Source organism: Brachyhypopomus gauderio, unplaced genomic scaffold, assembly GCF_052324685.1.
Source record: "Brachyhypopomus gauderio isolate BG-103 unplaced genomic scaffold, BGAUD_0.2 sc47, whole genome shotgun sequence".
Taxonomy (NCBI): Eukaryota; Metazoa; Chordata; class Actinopteri; order Gymnotiformes; family Hypopomidae; genus Brachyhypopomus; species Brachyhypopomus gauderio.
In genome coordinates this window covers 1,747,157-1,762,234 of record NW_027506873.1, presented here as the reverse complement: position 1 = coordinate 1,762,234, position 15,078 = coordinate 1,747,157, and the positions used below count along the sequence as shown (strand labels likewise).

Genomic DNA, 15,078 nt, shown 5'->3' with positions numbered 1-15,078 from the left:
ACCCTGCACCTCTGACTGAAACCAAAGATAACAAACATTCGACTATGCCATGTCCACTCGTGCATGGATGGGCGAAATCATCAAAACCATCTGCAAAGCTTTTGGGAAATGACACTTTTCAAGTCCACCTTAGAATGTTTGTACTGCCTTCTAGAAAATGTTGACTATGCAGTAAAACGTTGCTTATTACAGAGTTTTACTGGAATGACAGAAGGGAAAACACGCGGATGAGGATGAATCGATGCACTGTTACTGTAACTTGACGGACATCCTAAATGCTGAAGTGAAATGTGTTCATAGACCATGCCTAAAATTCGGCGTGAAACCCCAGAAACAGCTGGACCAGTCAAGCTCTAAATCAACCATTTTCTTCATTTTCGGACTAAATTTATGTATGTAAGGTCGGGCCTCAGTTCTAAATCTTGCTGTTTATAATGAACCACAGTAAAAGGAGCAGAGAGCTATTATCTTCCTCTGCAGCACCAGTTCCAGTAAAATGAGGTTGGGCTGGTTAGTTGGGCAGGTCTGAGCCGTGTTGGCGTGAGCTGGGCTGCTGCTAGCGTGTGCCCCTGGCATCTTGCTCCATGCTGTCCTGCTCCAGGGGGAGTGTGGCACCAGAGGCGAGGCTTAATGACAGACCACCAGAGCCAGAGCGCACCGCGGGCAGACCGTGTCCGGCACGCCCAGGAGTGGCTCCATCAGCGTGACACATTTGAGGGAAAGCCGTTTCCAACACAAAACTTTCTGTTCGTTTATGTCTTTGCTGTTGGCGTTGGAGCCGGCGGCTTTGCGTCGGTGAGAGCGTCCTTCAGCACCGTCGTGCATGGGTGTGTACAGAGAGGGCATGGCTGGCTGTCCCAGACCAGGGCACCCATGAGGTGCTGGATGGAGAGTTCATCCATTCTTCTAAAATTGTTGCAGAAGAGGACAAGACCAACATTGTCAAGTCATTACTCCAACAAGCTCGCCGACAGATTTGCATGTGTGTTTTGTCAACTTCCTCCTTGCCGCTAGAAGCATAAAAACATTGTGACATAGGAGACTCAGTCTAGTTGTATTCAAAAAAGCCCTGATGTCTGTACCCTTTCTGTGCATTTTTCTGTTTATTTTCTTATTTTCTGGTCCTTGAGAAGAGAAGACTAGAGTTCATTACAGTTCAAATCAAAATTTATTTATGTTGTGCTTTTTACAACAGTTGTCACAAAGCAGCTTTACAAGTGCCGAGTCCAAGCCCCCAGTGAGCAAGCCAAGGACGACAATGGCAAGGAGAAACTCCCTAAGAGCATGAGGAAGAAACCTTAAGAGGAACCAAGACTCAGGGGGGGAGCCCATCCTCCTCTGGCCAATCCTCTTCTGGTCACCATGACAACAATAATTGGACAGATACACAAACAGCATTAAATTATTACAGCCTAGCTAAAAGGGCAGAACCAGAAGTTAACACAGACTTGGGAGCATCCTGAGACATTGGCATCCATCCACTACACTGTCAACAAACTTGAGTGATCATGTGCAGTGACAGGATGACAGCAACAGCACCCCAGTTTACCATAAAATCCTTTGCCCATGAACCCTTTGATCTGTAACCTTAATCTAAGGGGGCATGTTAATTACCAAATGCTAAACTAGATGAGTAAGTTTTCAATCTAGACTTAAAGATTGAGTCTGAGTGCCAGACACATTCTGTAAGGTTATTCCTTAGTTTCAGGAATTTCCCTCTGGGATCAATAAAGTATCTATCTATCTATCAATCTATCTATCTCTATCTAGTTGGGGGTACTTGTAAGAATATGTTCTTCCACCTGTTGTTACCTTATTAAATGTTCAATCAATCAATCAATCAATCAAATTTTATTTATGTAGCGCTTTTTACAACAGTTGTTGTCACAAAGCAGCTTTACAAGTGCCGAGTCCTAGCCCCCAGTGAGCAAGCCAAGGGCGACAATGGCAAGGAAAAACTCCCTAGTTTTTTGCATGAGGAAGAAACCTTGAGAGGAACCAAGACTCAGGGGGGGAACCCATCCTCCTCTGGCTAAAGCCGGTCACCAACTAATAAGAGGCCAGCACCCTGTGATCTTTGTGGACATGGGGTTCATAATAGGTGTCACGTTACGGTTCCCGACCCCTCCCTTTTGGACGTGTGTTTACGTCGTCTGCGTCTGTGGATCTCCGTGGTTGCGGGTGCGTCTTGTGATAATCCGTCTCACCTGTGGCTCGTCTCGTCATCACATGAGGTTTATAGGGTTTGTCTATTTAATGTGCGTTCGTGCAGTGTCCTGTGCTCGTCGTTGTCTGCGTCATACACGTGTCTGTGTGTTTCCGTGTTTTGTGTGCGCTGTCTGCGCTATTTTTGTTCAAATAAACGTAACGTGTAGAATTGAGAAAGGATTCTGTCTCGTCCGTCGCCGTGCGCCCACTTGTTACAGAACGACAAACCGAATCAGAGACAGGATGCCGGGTTACGCCACCCGGGCCAAGAAGGGCAAAAGACCCAGCAAGCGCCACCACGCCTCATCCCATGCCCAGCACTGCGGAGCCCGAGTAAGCCCCGAGGAGATGGAGCAGGACCCGGTATGCAGGTTCATGCTGCTTCGGGCTCAGGAAGCCGAAACCCCGGAAAGGGCGGACTTTTTCCGGGAAGCTGTGGTGCGGATGTGACAGGAGCAACACCCCTCCTCCTCCCGAGACCTCTCACCACCGACGGTAGGTGCAGTCGAGTTCTGCGCTACCGAGAAGACCCCGGAGTGCGAATTCGAGGGGGAGGATTCAGAGGGCGAGGAGGAGGAGGAGAGTGAAGACCCTGCTCCCTTTGTGTGCTCCACCCCCACCGTAGATCACGGCGAAGGTGAAGAGGAGGAGGAGGAAGAGGAACAAGACCGTCCTCCCTCCATATGCTCTGCTCCCGCCGATTACTATGGTGAGGGCGAAGAGGAAGAAAACTACCCTCCCTCCATATGCTCCGCCCCCACCGTGTACTACGGTGAGGGCGAAGAGGAAGACTATCCTCCTTCCGTGTATTCGGGTGTCTCCGAGTGCACGGACAGTGAGTTGTATACGGAGGATGAGGGGAGTTCGCCCCCCTCGGAGCACTCCGTCTCACCTGTGGCTCGTCTCATTATCACGTGAGGTTTATGGGGATTGTCTATTTAATGTGCATTCGTGCAGTGTCCTGTGCTCGTCGTTGTCTGCGTCATACACGTGTCTGTGTGTTTCCATGTTTTGCGCTATTTTTGTTTAAATAAACGTAACGTGTAGAATTGAGAAAGGATTCTGTCTCGTCCGTTGCCGTGCACCCACTCGTTACAATAGGAGATAAGTTATTGGAGGTAATCAGGAGCAAGCCCGTGCAGTGCTTTGTAACTGCAGGAGAAGAATTTCAAAATCAATACGCAATTTAACTGGGAGCCAATGCAGGGCTGATAAGACTGGGCTGATATGATCAAATTTTCTAGTTCTAGTTAGAACTCTGGCTGCGACATTTTGAACTACTTGAAGTTTATTTAGATTCCTATTTGAGCATCCTGACAGTAATGAGTTACTGTATTCTAATCTGTAGCTGGGAATTATCTCTGGGATAATTTCTCAGTTTGGAAAAGTTATCCTAGTAGTATTTTCCATGCATTTATCAAATGATTGATCAGAGTTGAATATCACGCAGAGATTTCTGGGCCTTTTGGTATTGTCACCATTATGGTGGAGGACTTTTAGCAACATCCAGCATTTAACATCTCTTACGCAGGCCTCCGTTTTCCTATCACCAGGTTTGGTTGATATGTAAAGTTGGGTGTTATCTGCAATGCAATGAAAGTTGACACCATGTTTGTTTATAACTATGCCCAATGGTAGCATATACTGTATATTGTAAATAATAGTGATCCCAAGATGGAGCCTTGTGGGACTCCATATTTTACTTTTGTGCATTTGGAGGGAATATTATTGAGCTCTACAAACTGATAGTAATCAGTTAAGTAAGAACTAAACCATGAAAGGATCTAGCAGGATCCTGGGATCTATTGTATTGAAAGGAGCACTAAGATCGAGAAGCACTAATAGAGATACATATCCTTGGTCTGAAGCTAGGAGATCATTTGTTACTTTTAACTAGGGCTGTTTCAGTACTATGGTGGGGCCTAAATACAGATTGGAACTTTTCAAATACGTGATTCCTATACAAATATAAGCATAAATGTTGGGCCACAGCTTTTTCTATGATCTTGGATATAAATGATAGGTTCGAAATGGGTCTAAAACTAGATAATACAGTTGGATCAAGATTTGGTTTCTTGATCAGAGGTTTAATGACCCCTAGTTTAAAGGATTTGGGCATGTGACCTATGGTACAGTTCATTTAGAGCCAAACTTTATTTACAAAAATCCTTATAAAATAAGTCATTTGTATACCCACAATAAATTAAAGATTTATAAATTAATCTACAGAATAATTTCAAAATTATTACAGAGTGGTTCATTTATCAAATATGACCAACATTTAAATTGGCCTAATCAGTGGCCTGACTGGAGATCCTGAATTTCACTGATAATACTAGTACATTAAGTCCCTTTTATACTGCAGTGCAAAATGTAAATCAATTCCAGATCTGTAATTAGATTTTTATAAAGTCAGTGAAAAACATTATGATGGTTTTTACTTTTTGCACCAAATACAGATGGAGAAAGAACCTCAATACCACTATTCATCACGTTCTGAGTCCAGATATCTAGTGCATTTCTTTTCTTGTCCCTGTTTGTGGTGTGAAGGTTGAGGAATTTGTTTTAAAATGAAGTGAGCATCATGATTGGAGACTGCACACATTCCATTTCAATCACGTGCGTTTAATATGACAGAACTACTACAGCATCTCTGGATTCGTACCACAAATACAGTCACACTGAATATGATTACATGCCAGCAAGATGATTTGATTTTAATTATTTAAATACAGTAATATAAACAAGAATGTCCAATGTAAATATCCACTTGGTCCATTGTCTTACATATATTGCATCTTGATGATGGGTAATAAATAAACCTTAAAGAAAAATGTGTATTTAAAATCTCAACACACTGTGAAACGTAGGGTTCACTTCATGGCTTTTTAAATTACTTAGTTAAACTAAACAAATCTAGTTGTACAGTGTAGTGAGGCAAGTGTGACAGTAGAAGGCTTATCCTGGGAAGAGGGAAGAGCAGGAGGTCATGCTGGTTGATGGCTGGGGCCCTGTTGGGGCCCCGCTGGGCAGCCACTATTCTGGGCCCAAGGGATAACAGCTCAGGACTGTGGTCTGCAGCTGTGGTCCGCCCCTCCCCAGAGGAGAAAGGCTACAGAGTGACAGGAGGAAGTAGTGGTTAATATGTTACTGATTGGAGTGCCAATCTCTAAAACCCACTGTTTGTTTATCTGTACACCAGAAATGGATGGGTATATTATTTTATTTCAAGCTACACTTTAATGCATTTGTTTAATATACAAAAAATAATAATAAACAAAGAAATAAATCAATTTGCAGCACCAATGTACAACTGTGAAGTGTATTGATTTGAGGACCTGATGTTAGCCATGGGGCAGATGTGGTAAGAGTTGCCCCGGAGGCCCGTTCAGCTGCTTCCTGGGTAGAGTTACTGTGAAAGCCATGATGAGAGGGTAAAGTCATCTCTCCATGGAGCTGCCGCGCATGCTTCAACTTCATGGCATGTCTCCAGCGTGTCTCCAGCAAGCTGCTTCCTACCAAATGCCATGAAGACTAAAGTCAAATGTGCTCCAAATTTCTGTTGGGCTTTGAAGAATTCCCAGCATTCCCACTCAACATAATGACAAACCTAATGTTCAGCTCTTTATTAATATATAATATTATATATTAATATATAATATTAATATATAAAAGGCACAGCCCTTTCATGGTTTCAGTCTTACTTAACAAATCGCTATCAGTTTGTAGAGCTAAATAATATTTCATCCAAACGTACAATGGTTAAAAATGGGGTCCCGCAAGGCTCCATCTTAGGACCACTATTATTTACATTATATATGCTACCATTGGGCACAGTTATAAACAAACATGGTGTCAATTTTCACTGCTATGCGGATGACACTCAACTTTACATATCAGCCAAACCCGATGACAAACTCAGTTTAGGAAAAATTGAGGCCTGTGTAAGAGATATTAAATGCTGGATGTCTCTAAACTTCCTACAATTAAATGAGGACAAAACAGAAGTTCTCCTTGTGGGCCCTAAGGCCGCAAGACAGAAAATTCCTAATTTAATGCTTAATCTTGCAGACTGTCCCATTACACCTGGCACAGTAGCCAAAAACCTAGGCGTCATACTCGACTCCGACCTATCATTTGATAAATATATAGATAATACTACTAGGATAGCTTTTCTACATCTCCGCAACATTGCCAAATTAAGAAATGCATTATCACAGGATGATGCAGAAAAATTGGTGCACGCCTTTGTTAGCTCTAGACTAGACTACTGCAATTCACTACTGTCAGGATGTTCAAATAAGAATCTAAATAAACTTCAAGTAGTTCAAAATGCCGCAGCTAGAGTTCTGACCAGAACTAGAAAATTTCAGCATATTAGACCAGTCCTATCAGCCCTGCATTGGCTCCCAGTTAAATTTCGTATTGATTTTAAAATTCTATTATTAGCATACAAAGCACTACACGGGCTTGCTCCTGAATACCTCCAGGAACTTATTTCCTACTATGAACCCCCACGTCAACTAAGATCACAGGGTGCTGGTCTGTTATTAGTTCCACAAATTAACAAGGTAACAGCAGGGGGAAGAGCCTTTTCTTATAAGGCCCCCCAGCTTTGGAATAATCTTCCTAAATGTGTCCGGGACTCTGACACAGTCACAATCTTTAAATCTAGGTTGAAAACCCACTTATTTAGTCTAGCGTTTGATAATTAATATCCCCCTTAGATAAAGGTACAGATCCAGGGGTTCATAGACGAAGGGTTTTATGGTAGACTGGGGTGCTGGTGCTGTCATCCTGTCACTGCTCGTGGTCACTCAAGTTTGTTGACAGTGCAGTGGACGGATGCCATTGTCTCAGAATGCCCCCAAGCCTATGTTACCTTCTGGTTCTGCCTTTTTTTAGCTAGGCTGTAATAATTTAACTTAGTGCCGGAGTTGCTGCCACACTCCAGAAATGTTTATAATTTTACCTGTCCCGTATATGTCCTCATACAGAGCTAATTTTCCCTGTTTCATTTCTCCACATGGCTGCCCGCCTGCTTGAGGAATAATGAGATGAGGAGAGACAAGCGATCCATCCTGGCCGGCCACCTCCTGCCTAACCGGATGCCTACACCATGATGGACATTATTACATCTTTTTCGGTCTAAATGGACATTATTGCATCTTTTACATTCTGTCTACATTCTGTCTATATTGTTGTTGTTGTCATGGTGACCGGTGTCGGCCAGAGGAGGATGGGTTCCCCCCCTGAGTCTTGGTTCCTCTCAAGGTTTCTTCCTCATGCAAAAAAACTAGGGAGTTTTTCCTTGCCACTGTCGCCTTTGGCTTGCTCACTGGGGGCTAGGACTCGGCACTTGTAAAGCTGCTTTGTGACAACAACTGTTGTAAAAAGCGCTATATAAATAAAATTTGATTGATTGATTGATTGATATAGGAATTATATGGTGAAATTATTTTTGAGAAAATCTGAACGGAGTTAGAATGGATCTAACAACTGTTATGCTGTGTACTAGAACATGCTGACTGTGCAGCTTCTTAGCGTTCACCTCCATCTGGCATGTGGGCACCACTGACTGGTTCTGCACTGGAGAAGAGACGCAGCAATTTTATCTCGATTAATTAAGGCCATACAAGACCGAGCAGAAGATGAATGGAAAAGGTGCGTGTCTGACCTCAGGTTCCACATCAGTGCCACTATCAAAGAAAACTGCGGTCAGAAAAGATCCATACTGGTGCCTGCTGCATGTCACCTGAGACTAGAATCATCTGAAATTGAGAAACCACAGCCCGAGAAGATCATTCTGGATGTTTGTAGCGCAAGCCTCTTCCAGCCTGCGTCCATGTCTGCTTCCTGTCTTTGACCTCGTTTGCTTATTCATCCTCACGCTATAGACAAGTCAGCTGTTTCTATGTGATGAATGTTTTCACACTTTTGTACCCAGGTTCCCCATGTGTCACTGCACTGAATGAGAGCATGAGCAACACTCACAACTATTCCATCATGTGGCATACAGTAAGGACCACAAAACAGAACCTGAAGATTGCTCATTCCCAAACCACCCCACAGCAATGCCACACACAGATGTCTGGCAGGTCTGGCATATAACCTACAGCTTACGGACACCGACACAGGAAGACAGACAGCAAGGTGGTTGGATAGTGTCACATGTTTGCACGACACCCATTAAGAAGACCACACAGGTCTCCAGACACATCCAAGGCAGATAAACATTATCAGGATGAGTGACAGGTGCTAGTCTCCCATCTCATTCTCTGATATTCTCCAAGGAACAAGCTCTCTGACACATTCCGACTGTTTATCATCCTATTGCCTATTACACAGTACAGATGCCACATGTGTTCAGTAACTCTTTTCTCAAAGACACATCACGTTCTCACACCACCAGCGTGAGATGAAGCCATTTTGAAACTTGGCTAAACCTAATGGCAAATTCCAGTAAAAAAAAAAAAAAAAAAAAAAAAAAACTAAATGTTATTTAATTTTATAGCAACATGTCACTATGTGTGACTAAAAATATTTTGATGATTTTGATAACTGCGACTTCATAAATGTGGCTAGAAATGTTCTATATGTTCCCAGGATGCTTATATTTAAGGTAGACATAGGACCCATATAATGTTACAGTGGAGTAATAGAGTCCATTCAGCAATACTGCCAGGACAAACGAACTATAAGGACAGTAAAGAATCATGATTGGGAGAAATGTATATTTTTATTGAAAGGAACATATGATTTTAATTATGGTGATCTAATGACCAAACCATCATATAATGCAACATAACCAATAGTTCTTAGGTAGTCCTTAGGAGTATTTTGTTCATACTTGATGGGTCCTGTAATCTAGCATAGTATGAATTATGGAACTATGATCCACACCGTCATTTCATCCTCCATGTTGAAACTTTGGTTTACATTCATGTAGGTAAGAATAGGATGGAATTCCAACAGGACTTTGAAATGTATTTATTGCTCTATGGCATTATACCTGGGTCAGAGTAAACAACACATAGGACAGTGAGTGGGTAAGTCTGAATCTTGGTCTGGGACTCGTATCTGCTAGAGTATGTTCTACCATGCCTCGATAAACCCAGAACCCAATGAGTAATAATCTTTATAAAGAATTGACCAACTGTAGAATCTCAAATCTATAGACAATCAGTCATTTTAGAAACATACAGAAGCCGATCTGCTGCCAGTCTTGTGTGAAGGTTCAAGTCGTGTGTCTGCCGGCTACAGCTCCCATAACGAGTATAGCAAACCCACTGAACAAGAGTGAGCAAACGCATGTCCTTCAGATGTCAGGAGGCCAAGTGATCTCATATGCTCACATAGCTGAGGTAATAGCTGACCTACCTCAGCAGTGGCCTGCTGACCTCACTGACCTTGCACCTATTGAGATGAAGGGAAAGACCTCCACTTTGTAAACAGGAACTGGAGCTGCTCTTCCTGCTGAAACTTTGGACACTCAGAGACAACCTATAATAATAATTTGGTCTGTTACAATGAAGTCTGTGGTCGTCTTTGACAAACTACACATAACATGCGAACATGAAAGGACTTACATTGTCTTAACTAAATGAGAATATTTTGTGATGTTAGTAATGCGTTAATCCTAGTTTAAACACTGTTAGTTTGAAACTACAAATAAATCTGCCACATGTCACTGTGTCGCATTGTGATACTGTATCACCTGCAGGAAATCTCCACATATCTCTGAAACTTAGAGAAGGTCAGGGCTCTGACTGTGAAGTGAATGTATTAACCTTATCTTGAGTGTCTGTTTGCATTAGATAAGGTATGGCAAAAGCCTCCCACGGTGATAACTACAAGCTGTGAGTGTTTTGATAGAGAACCTTAGCACATCTTAAGATGGCTAATCACAAGACTCAATTAATAAGACAGGCTCTAAGGCTTTCTGAGACATGGGAGTGTGAGAGAGCTTTCTAAACTGTGATAGGTGAGCTTCTCTGTAAGAGAAGACCCTACAAGCCTTTATTTATGTACCTGACCATTAACTTGGGCCTATACTGTATGTTTTCAATGTGGATCATTTGGCTATATCTGTGTGTTAGCAGAGCATCCCTGGATTGTAACATAAATAAAATTATGCTTAAAGGATGGTTAATGGAAAGAACAGATGGATGGATAAAAAGTTATGTTGAAACAGCAGTTCCTCATGTTCAGCCGCCAAAGGCAGACTGTTCTGTACTGAATGTCCCCCTTTAAAAATGAAAGTCAATGTGAAAGTAATTATCCTACCAAATTGGGCTATTTTGTGTAATTATTTTTTAAGATTTCAATGTTTTACTGTGCTGCAAAGAACATTGAAAATGGATTAGAAGTGTTTTATTCTGCTTGGCTGCATAATTTCTACATCACCTTGAAAATGCACAGTTAACCCATACTCTGTTCACCCGTATAGTACATAAGTCATAGTCACACTTTCATTTGTTGGGGTTTATGTACTCATCTATGGAAAACATATCAGTCTATGTCCTGCCAAACCAATCTTTATAGACTGATTAGACAGCACTGTAATAGAATTATCCTCCAAATCTTTATAGACTGATTAGACAGCACTGTAATAGAATTATCCTCCAAATCTTTATAGACTGATTAGACAGCACTGTAATAGAATTATCCTCCAAATCTTTATAGACTGATTAGACAGCACTGTAATAGAATTATCCTCCAAATCTTTATAGACTGATTAGACAGCACTGTAATAGAATTATCCTCCAAATCTTTATAGACTGATTAGACAGCACTGTAATAGAATTATCCTCCAAATCTTTATAGACTGATTAGACAGCACTGTAATAGAATTATCCTCCAAATCTTTATAGACTGATTAGACAGCACTGTAATAGAATTATCCTCCAAATCTTTATAGACTGATTAGACAGCACTGTAATAGAATTATCCTCCAAATCTTTATAGACTGATTAGACAGCACTGTAATAGAATTATCCTCCAAATCTTTATAGACTGATTAGACAGCACTGTAATAGAATTATCCTCCAAATCTTTATAGACTGATTAGACAGCACTGTAATAGAATTATCCTCCAAATCTTTATAGACTGATTAGACAGCACTGTAATAGAATTATCCTCCAAATCTTTATAGACTGATTAGACAGCACTGTAATAGAATTATCCTCCAAATCTTTATAGACTGATTAGACAGCACTGTAATAGAATTATCCTCCAAATCCCTTTTGGCCCACAAAGACACTGAACTATTCTCATTGAAAATTGTAGGCTGTTCAAAGAATTATAGTTTTATGATAAAGGTTAGTTCCAGTTTTGTTTGGAAAAGAATAGAAAGCACTGGAAATATATAATAGCTTTGGAATAGCCTTGAATAGGTAAACCTGCTACAACTCTTTCCTTCTGTAAGGAAGTAACAGATTGATCTTAATACTTAATTTAATAGAGCTGAACTGCCATTGAGGTACAAACGAGATTACTGAGTGAATCCAGTCCAATGACCGAAGTGCAAAACCAGGCATCACAACAGGAGCTGAGCACTCACACTAATCCCACAAAACATTCTCCCCTTTCACATCACCATCAGATAATGTGATAAATATAATATATAATTATAATTATAATAATAAACTAGATAATTGCTTGTTCTGTTTAAGAGTAAGAAGAAGAGAAGGTCTGATTTGTAAAAAAAAAAAAAAACATGTAGGTTTTTCATCTCAGCAGAACTTTGTGTGGAGTTTCCAGCCAAGTAAATGTGTTCCATGAACTATATTTCACATTTCCATTGTGTGGGAGTATTATTGTGATGGCAGGACAAGTTTGAGAAACACAACCCACTTCTTTGGCTCCATGGTGGCTGCTCACAGTAGGACAGCAGTCTATAGTGGGCCGCGATTGTTCTGAGGACAATGCTGCTCTTTAAAGTGTGCCACTGTGGTGGTAAATATATATCTGGCAAACTGGCACTCTAGCTCAGCAAAATCAAACTAGTCAGACTGTCTTACCACAATCATACTGTTGGTGCCACAATATTGTAGAAAAGCCCCACTCCTCCACCTTATGATGGACATATCAAAAATGTATAGTGTATTATGGGTGTATCTATCAGAGCAAGCCAGAAGAACCATAGAAGAACCATAGAACCATCAACATGCTTCCTGGTGAAGCATTCAATATTTAACACTGCATAAACACATATGTGTTATTTCCAAGTTTTGAAACTTCTACTGTTTTTTCTAAAATGTAAAACAACAACAACAAAGTGTAGGTGTGTCCAAACTTTAGACTTGTACAGTAGATTATAAATGGGCATGACTATATTTAGAACTTGGCCACCCCTGAAACAGGTATTGTCCGGTAAGTAGTTACAAAATGATACAGAAATAATATGGGCCATCAGATCAATGCCTGTCCTTGAAGGTCTAACCAGAGCATTAGCCTTACATACACCCAGCACCCCGAAGAGAAACCATGCGAGGGTGTGGACTAGACTGTCACTGGGGGAGAACAGGGAGGCTGTTTATTTCTGGTGCATCTCTACGGAATGACTCACATGTTGGCTGGAAAATTGGCCGAGTCTCGAACAGCTGAGCATGTGCCAACTCAAAGGCTGTGCATTGCCCACCCACTCAGTTTTATACCCTTCACAACACTCGTCATCCACCTATTTTCTCCCGTGCTCAGCCCTCCAATCGTCTGATGCAGGTTTTAGAATCGACATCAGAACGTTAGCCCTGACCTTGTGCAGGTCTTGGTAAAGCCCTCAAACATTTTCCTCGACAAAAGGAAAAGATGGCTCATACGCAACTGTATTAAATTAGATTACTTTGGATAACAGCACAGAAATTCGAGCTCTTTAAAATGTACATTTAAAATGAAACTCAAATAGTTTCTTGTAAGTTCCAGTTGGCTTCTGAGAATATTTAATATAGATTTAGTTTTTGATCATTAAAAGTGAGTGATGCCTTTAATACCAGGTATGCACAACACATGCATTTTGAAGCAACACAGCCAACATACTGATTCTTGCCTCTTAAATTGCAGATGGGCGGAAGCCAGTACAACCGACAGTTTTACAGCTTGCAGTTGTTCACTTAAGCCACAGTTATACTTTCGCTGCTAAGATTCACGCAGAGCTTTTGGCGAAAGCACATATGCATTTATATTTGCGCTTTCATCTAAGAAGTATTCTTCGAAACTGTACAGGCGACAGTGCAACGACATAAGCCTGAAAAAGCAGTAAAAGTGAACGAAAGTCTGACCACCGTCACACTTGGCTGCCCAAGGTACTGGACAGCTTCTCAACATTGAAGAACTGTCGTATTTAAGGCTGAGAAGCAGACAAGAAAGGCCGACAAGAAGATGGCGTTTTATTGGCGACCCCGCATGCTTTTCCATCTTACGACAAACTACCTCTCGTTTTCCAATCACTTTCCGTGAATTATGAGCCGTCCAGTATTTTCTGAGACACCTCACCTTTGTTCATTTATGGAGGAATAATATTAATGCCGTGCCTGCTCAACTAGTCTCCATTTAAATTCAACCATTTTAAAGAAGTGCCGTGTTTATCGCTAAATTAGGTGCACGCGAGAGGCTCACGGACCAGCGACACCGGGTGGGGCCAACACGTAACCGGAAGCGCAGTCGACCACCCATATATCATCACGTGAAAGAAGCATACCTGCTGAAGCGATATACGTGTCCTCGCTTAGTGCTGCCAATTCTACGTGTTCATTTGGTACCCTCGCAATGGTCGCAGCAACGCAGTGAGTGAGATGTGATCAGTCTGCTGCAGCGCACTGGGAGATGGACCAGCAGCTAACTGGGCAGTTGACCGTACATGGCCTCCTCAGACTGCTGCCATAGCTGTCTGTTTTTCGACGTTATAATCGTTACTATTTTCTATTCAGTAATATTATGTTTGACCTATGCTGATAGCCCCTGGATGCCCAGGTCTATTGATGCCATGCAAATGAAAGTATTTCCCAAACTTTCAAAAGAACACAAAATGGATTCTGTTCTGGAGACAATTATAGGTACAAACTAAATAAACTAATTATTAATCCAGAAAATTGGAACAATAATTTACTCTTTGGGGAAAAACACAGAAGAGTGATTGATATCTCTTCCATACTTGTCTCTGAAACAAAGCAGGGACACTACAAGACATCTACAGACTTACAAAAACTTCTTCACTTAATTGTTTAACTTGTTTGACAACAATCATCTTTATCAGTAGAGTAGGTATCACACTGAACACCATTCTTCACATTTAACATGTTTTTAACACCACAATGCTTTAGGGAAACAGTGCCTAGAGTTCAAAGAAACTATCGTATTTTTATATTTAAAGTTGTGTAACAAGCAAATACAGGGTCGTGCTGAGAGCTGTGATTGGCCACTTCACCTCTGGCATTGGAGACTCCAGGATTGTTTATAGTTCTCTGGCTCCTCCCTCACATCTCCTACTTACAGGGTGATTAGCCTGTTCCTCCGCAGTCTGACTCTCCTGCATCATTCCTAATCCGGGTTCAATATGATGTTGGTCCACCCTTTGCAGCTAGGCTTTCCACAAGGTTTAGGTGTGTTTAGGGGGATTTTTGACCATTCTTCATTTGTGAGGTCACATACTAATGCTGGACGAGAAGGCCTGTCTCTCAGTCTCCGCTCTAATTTATCTAATTCATCCCATTTGATCAGGTTGAGGTCAGGACTCTGTGCAGGCCAGTCAAGTTCATCCACACCAAACTCTGCCATCCATCTCTTTATGGACCTTGCTTTGTGCACTGGTGCACACGGTCATGTTGGAAGAGTAAGAGGCCAGCTCCAAACTGTTCCCACAAAGTTGGGTA

General features: G+C 41.6%; 1 long non-coding RNA gene across 1 annotated transcript; it reads right to left on the bottom strand.

The window, feature by feature from the left end:
* Window positions 1-4,838: 4,838 nt before the first annotated feature.
* Window positions 4,839-14,095, bottom strand: LOC143487625 (uncharacterized). Its single transcript, XR_013124315.1, has 3 exons — window positions 13,908-14,095; window positions 5,547-5,723; window positions 4,839-5,320 (listed from the first exon to the last, which is right to left on the bottom strand). It is a non-coding gene; the product is annotated as an uncharacterized LOC143487625 (long non-coding RNA).
* Between the last annotated feature and the right edge of the window lie 983 nt (window positions 14,096-15,078).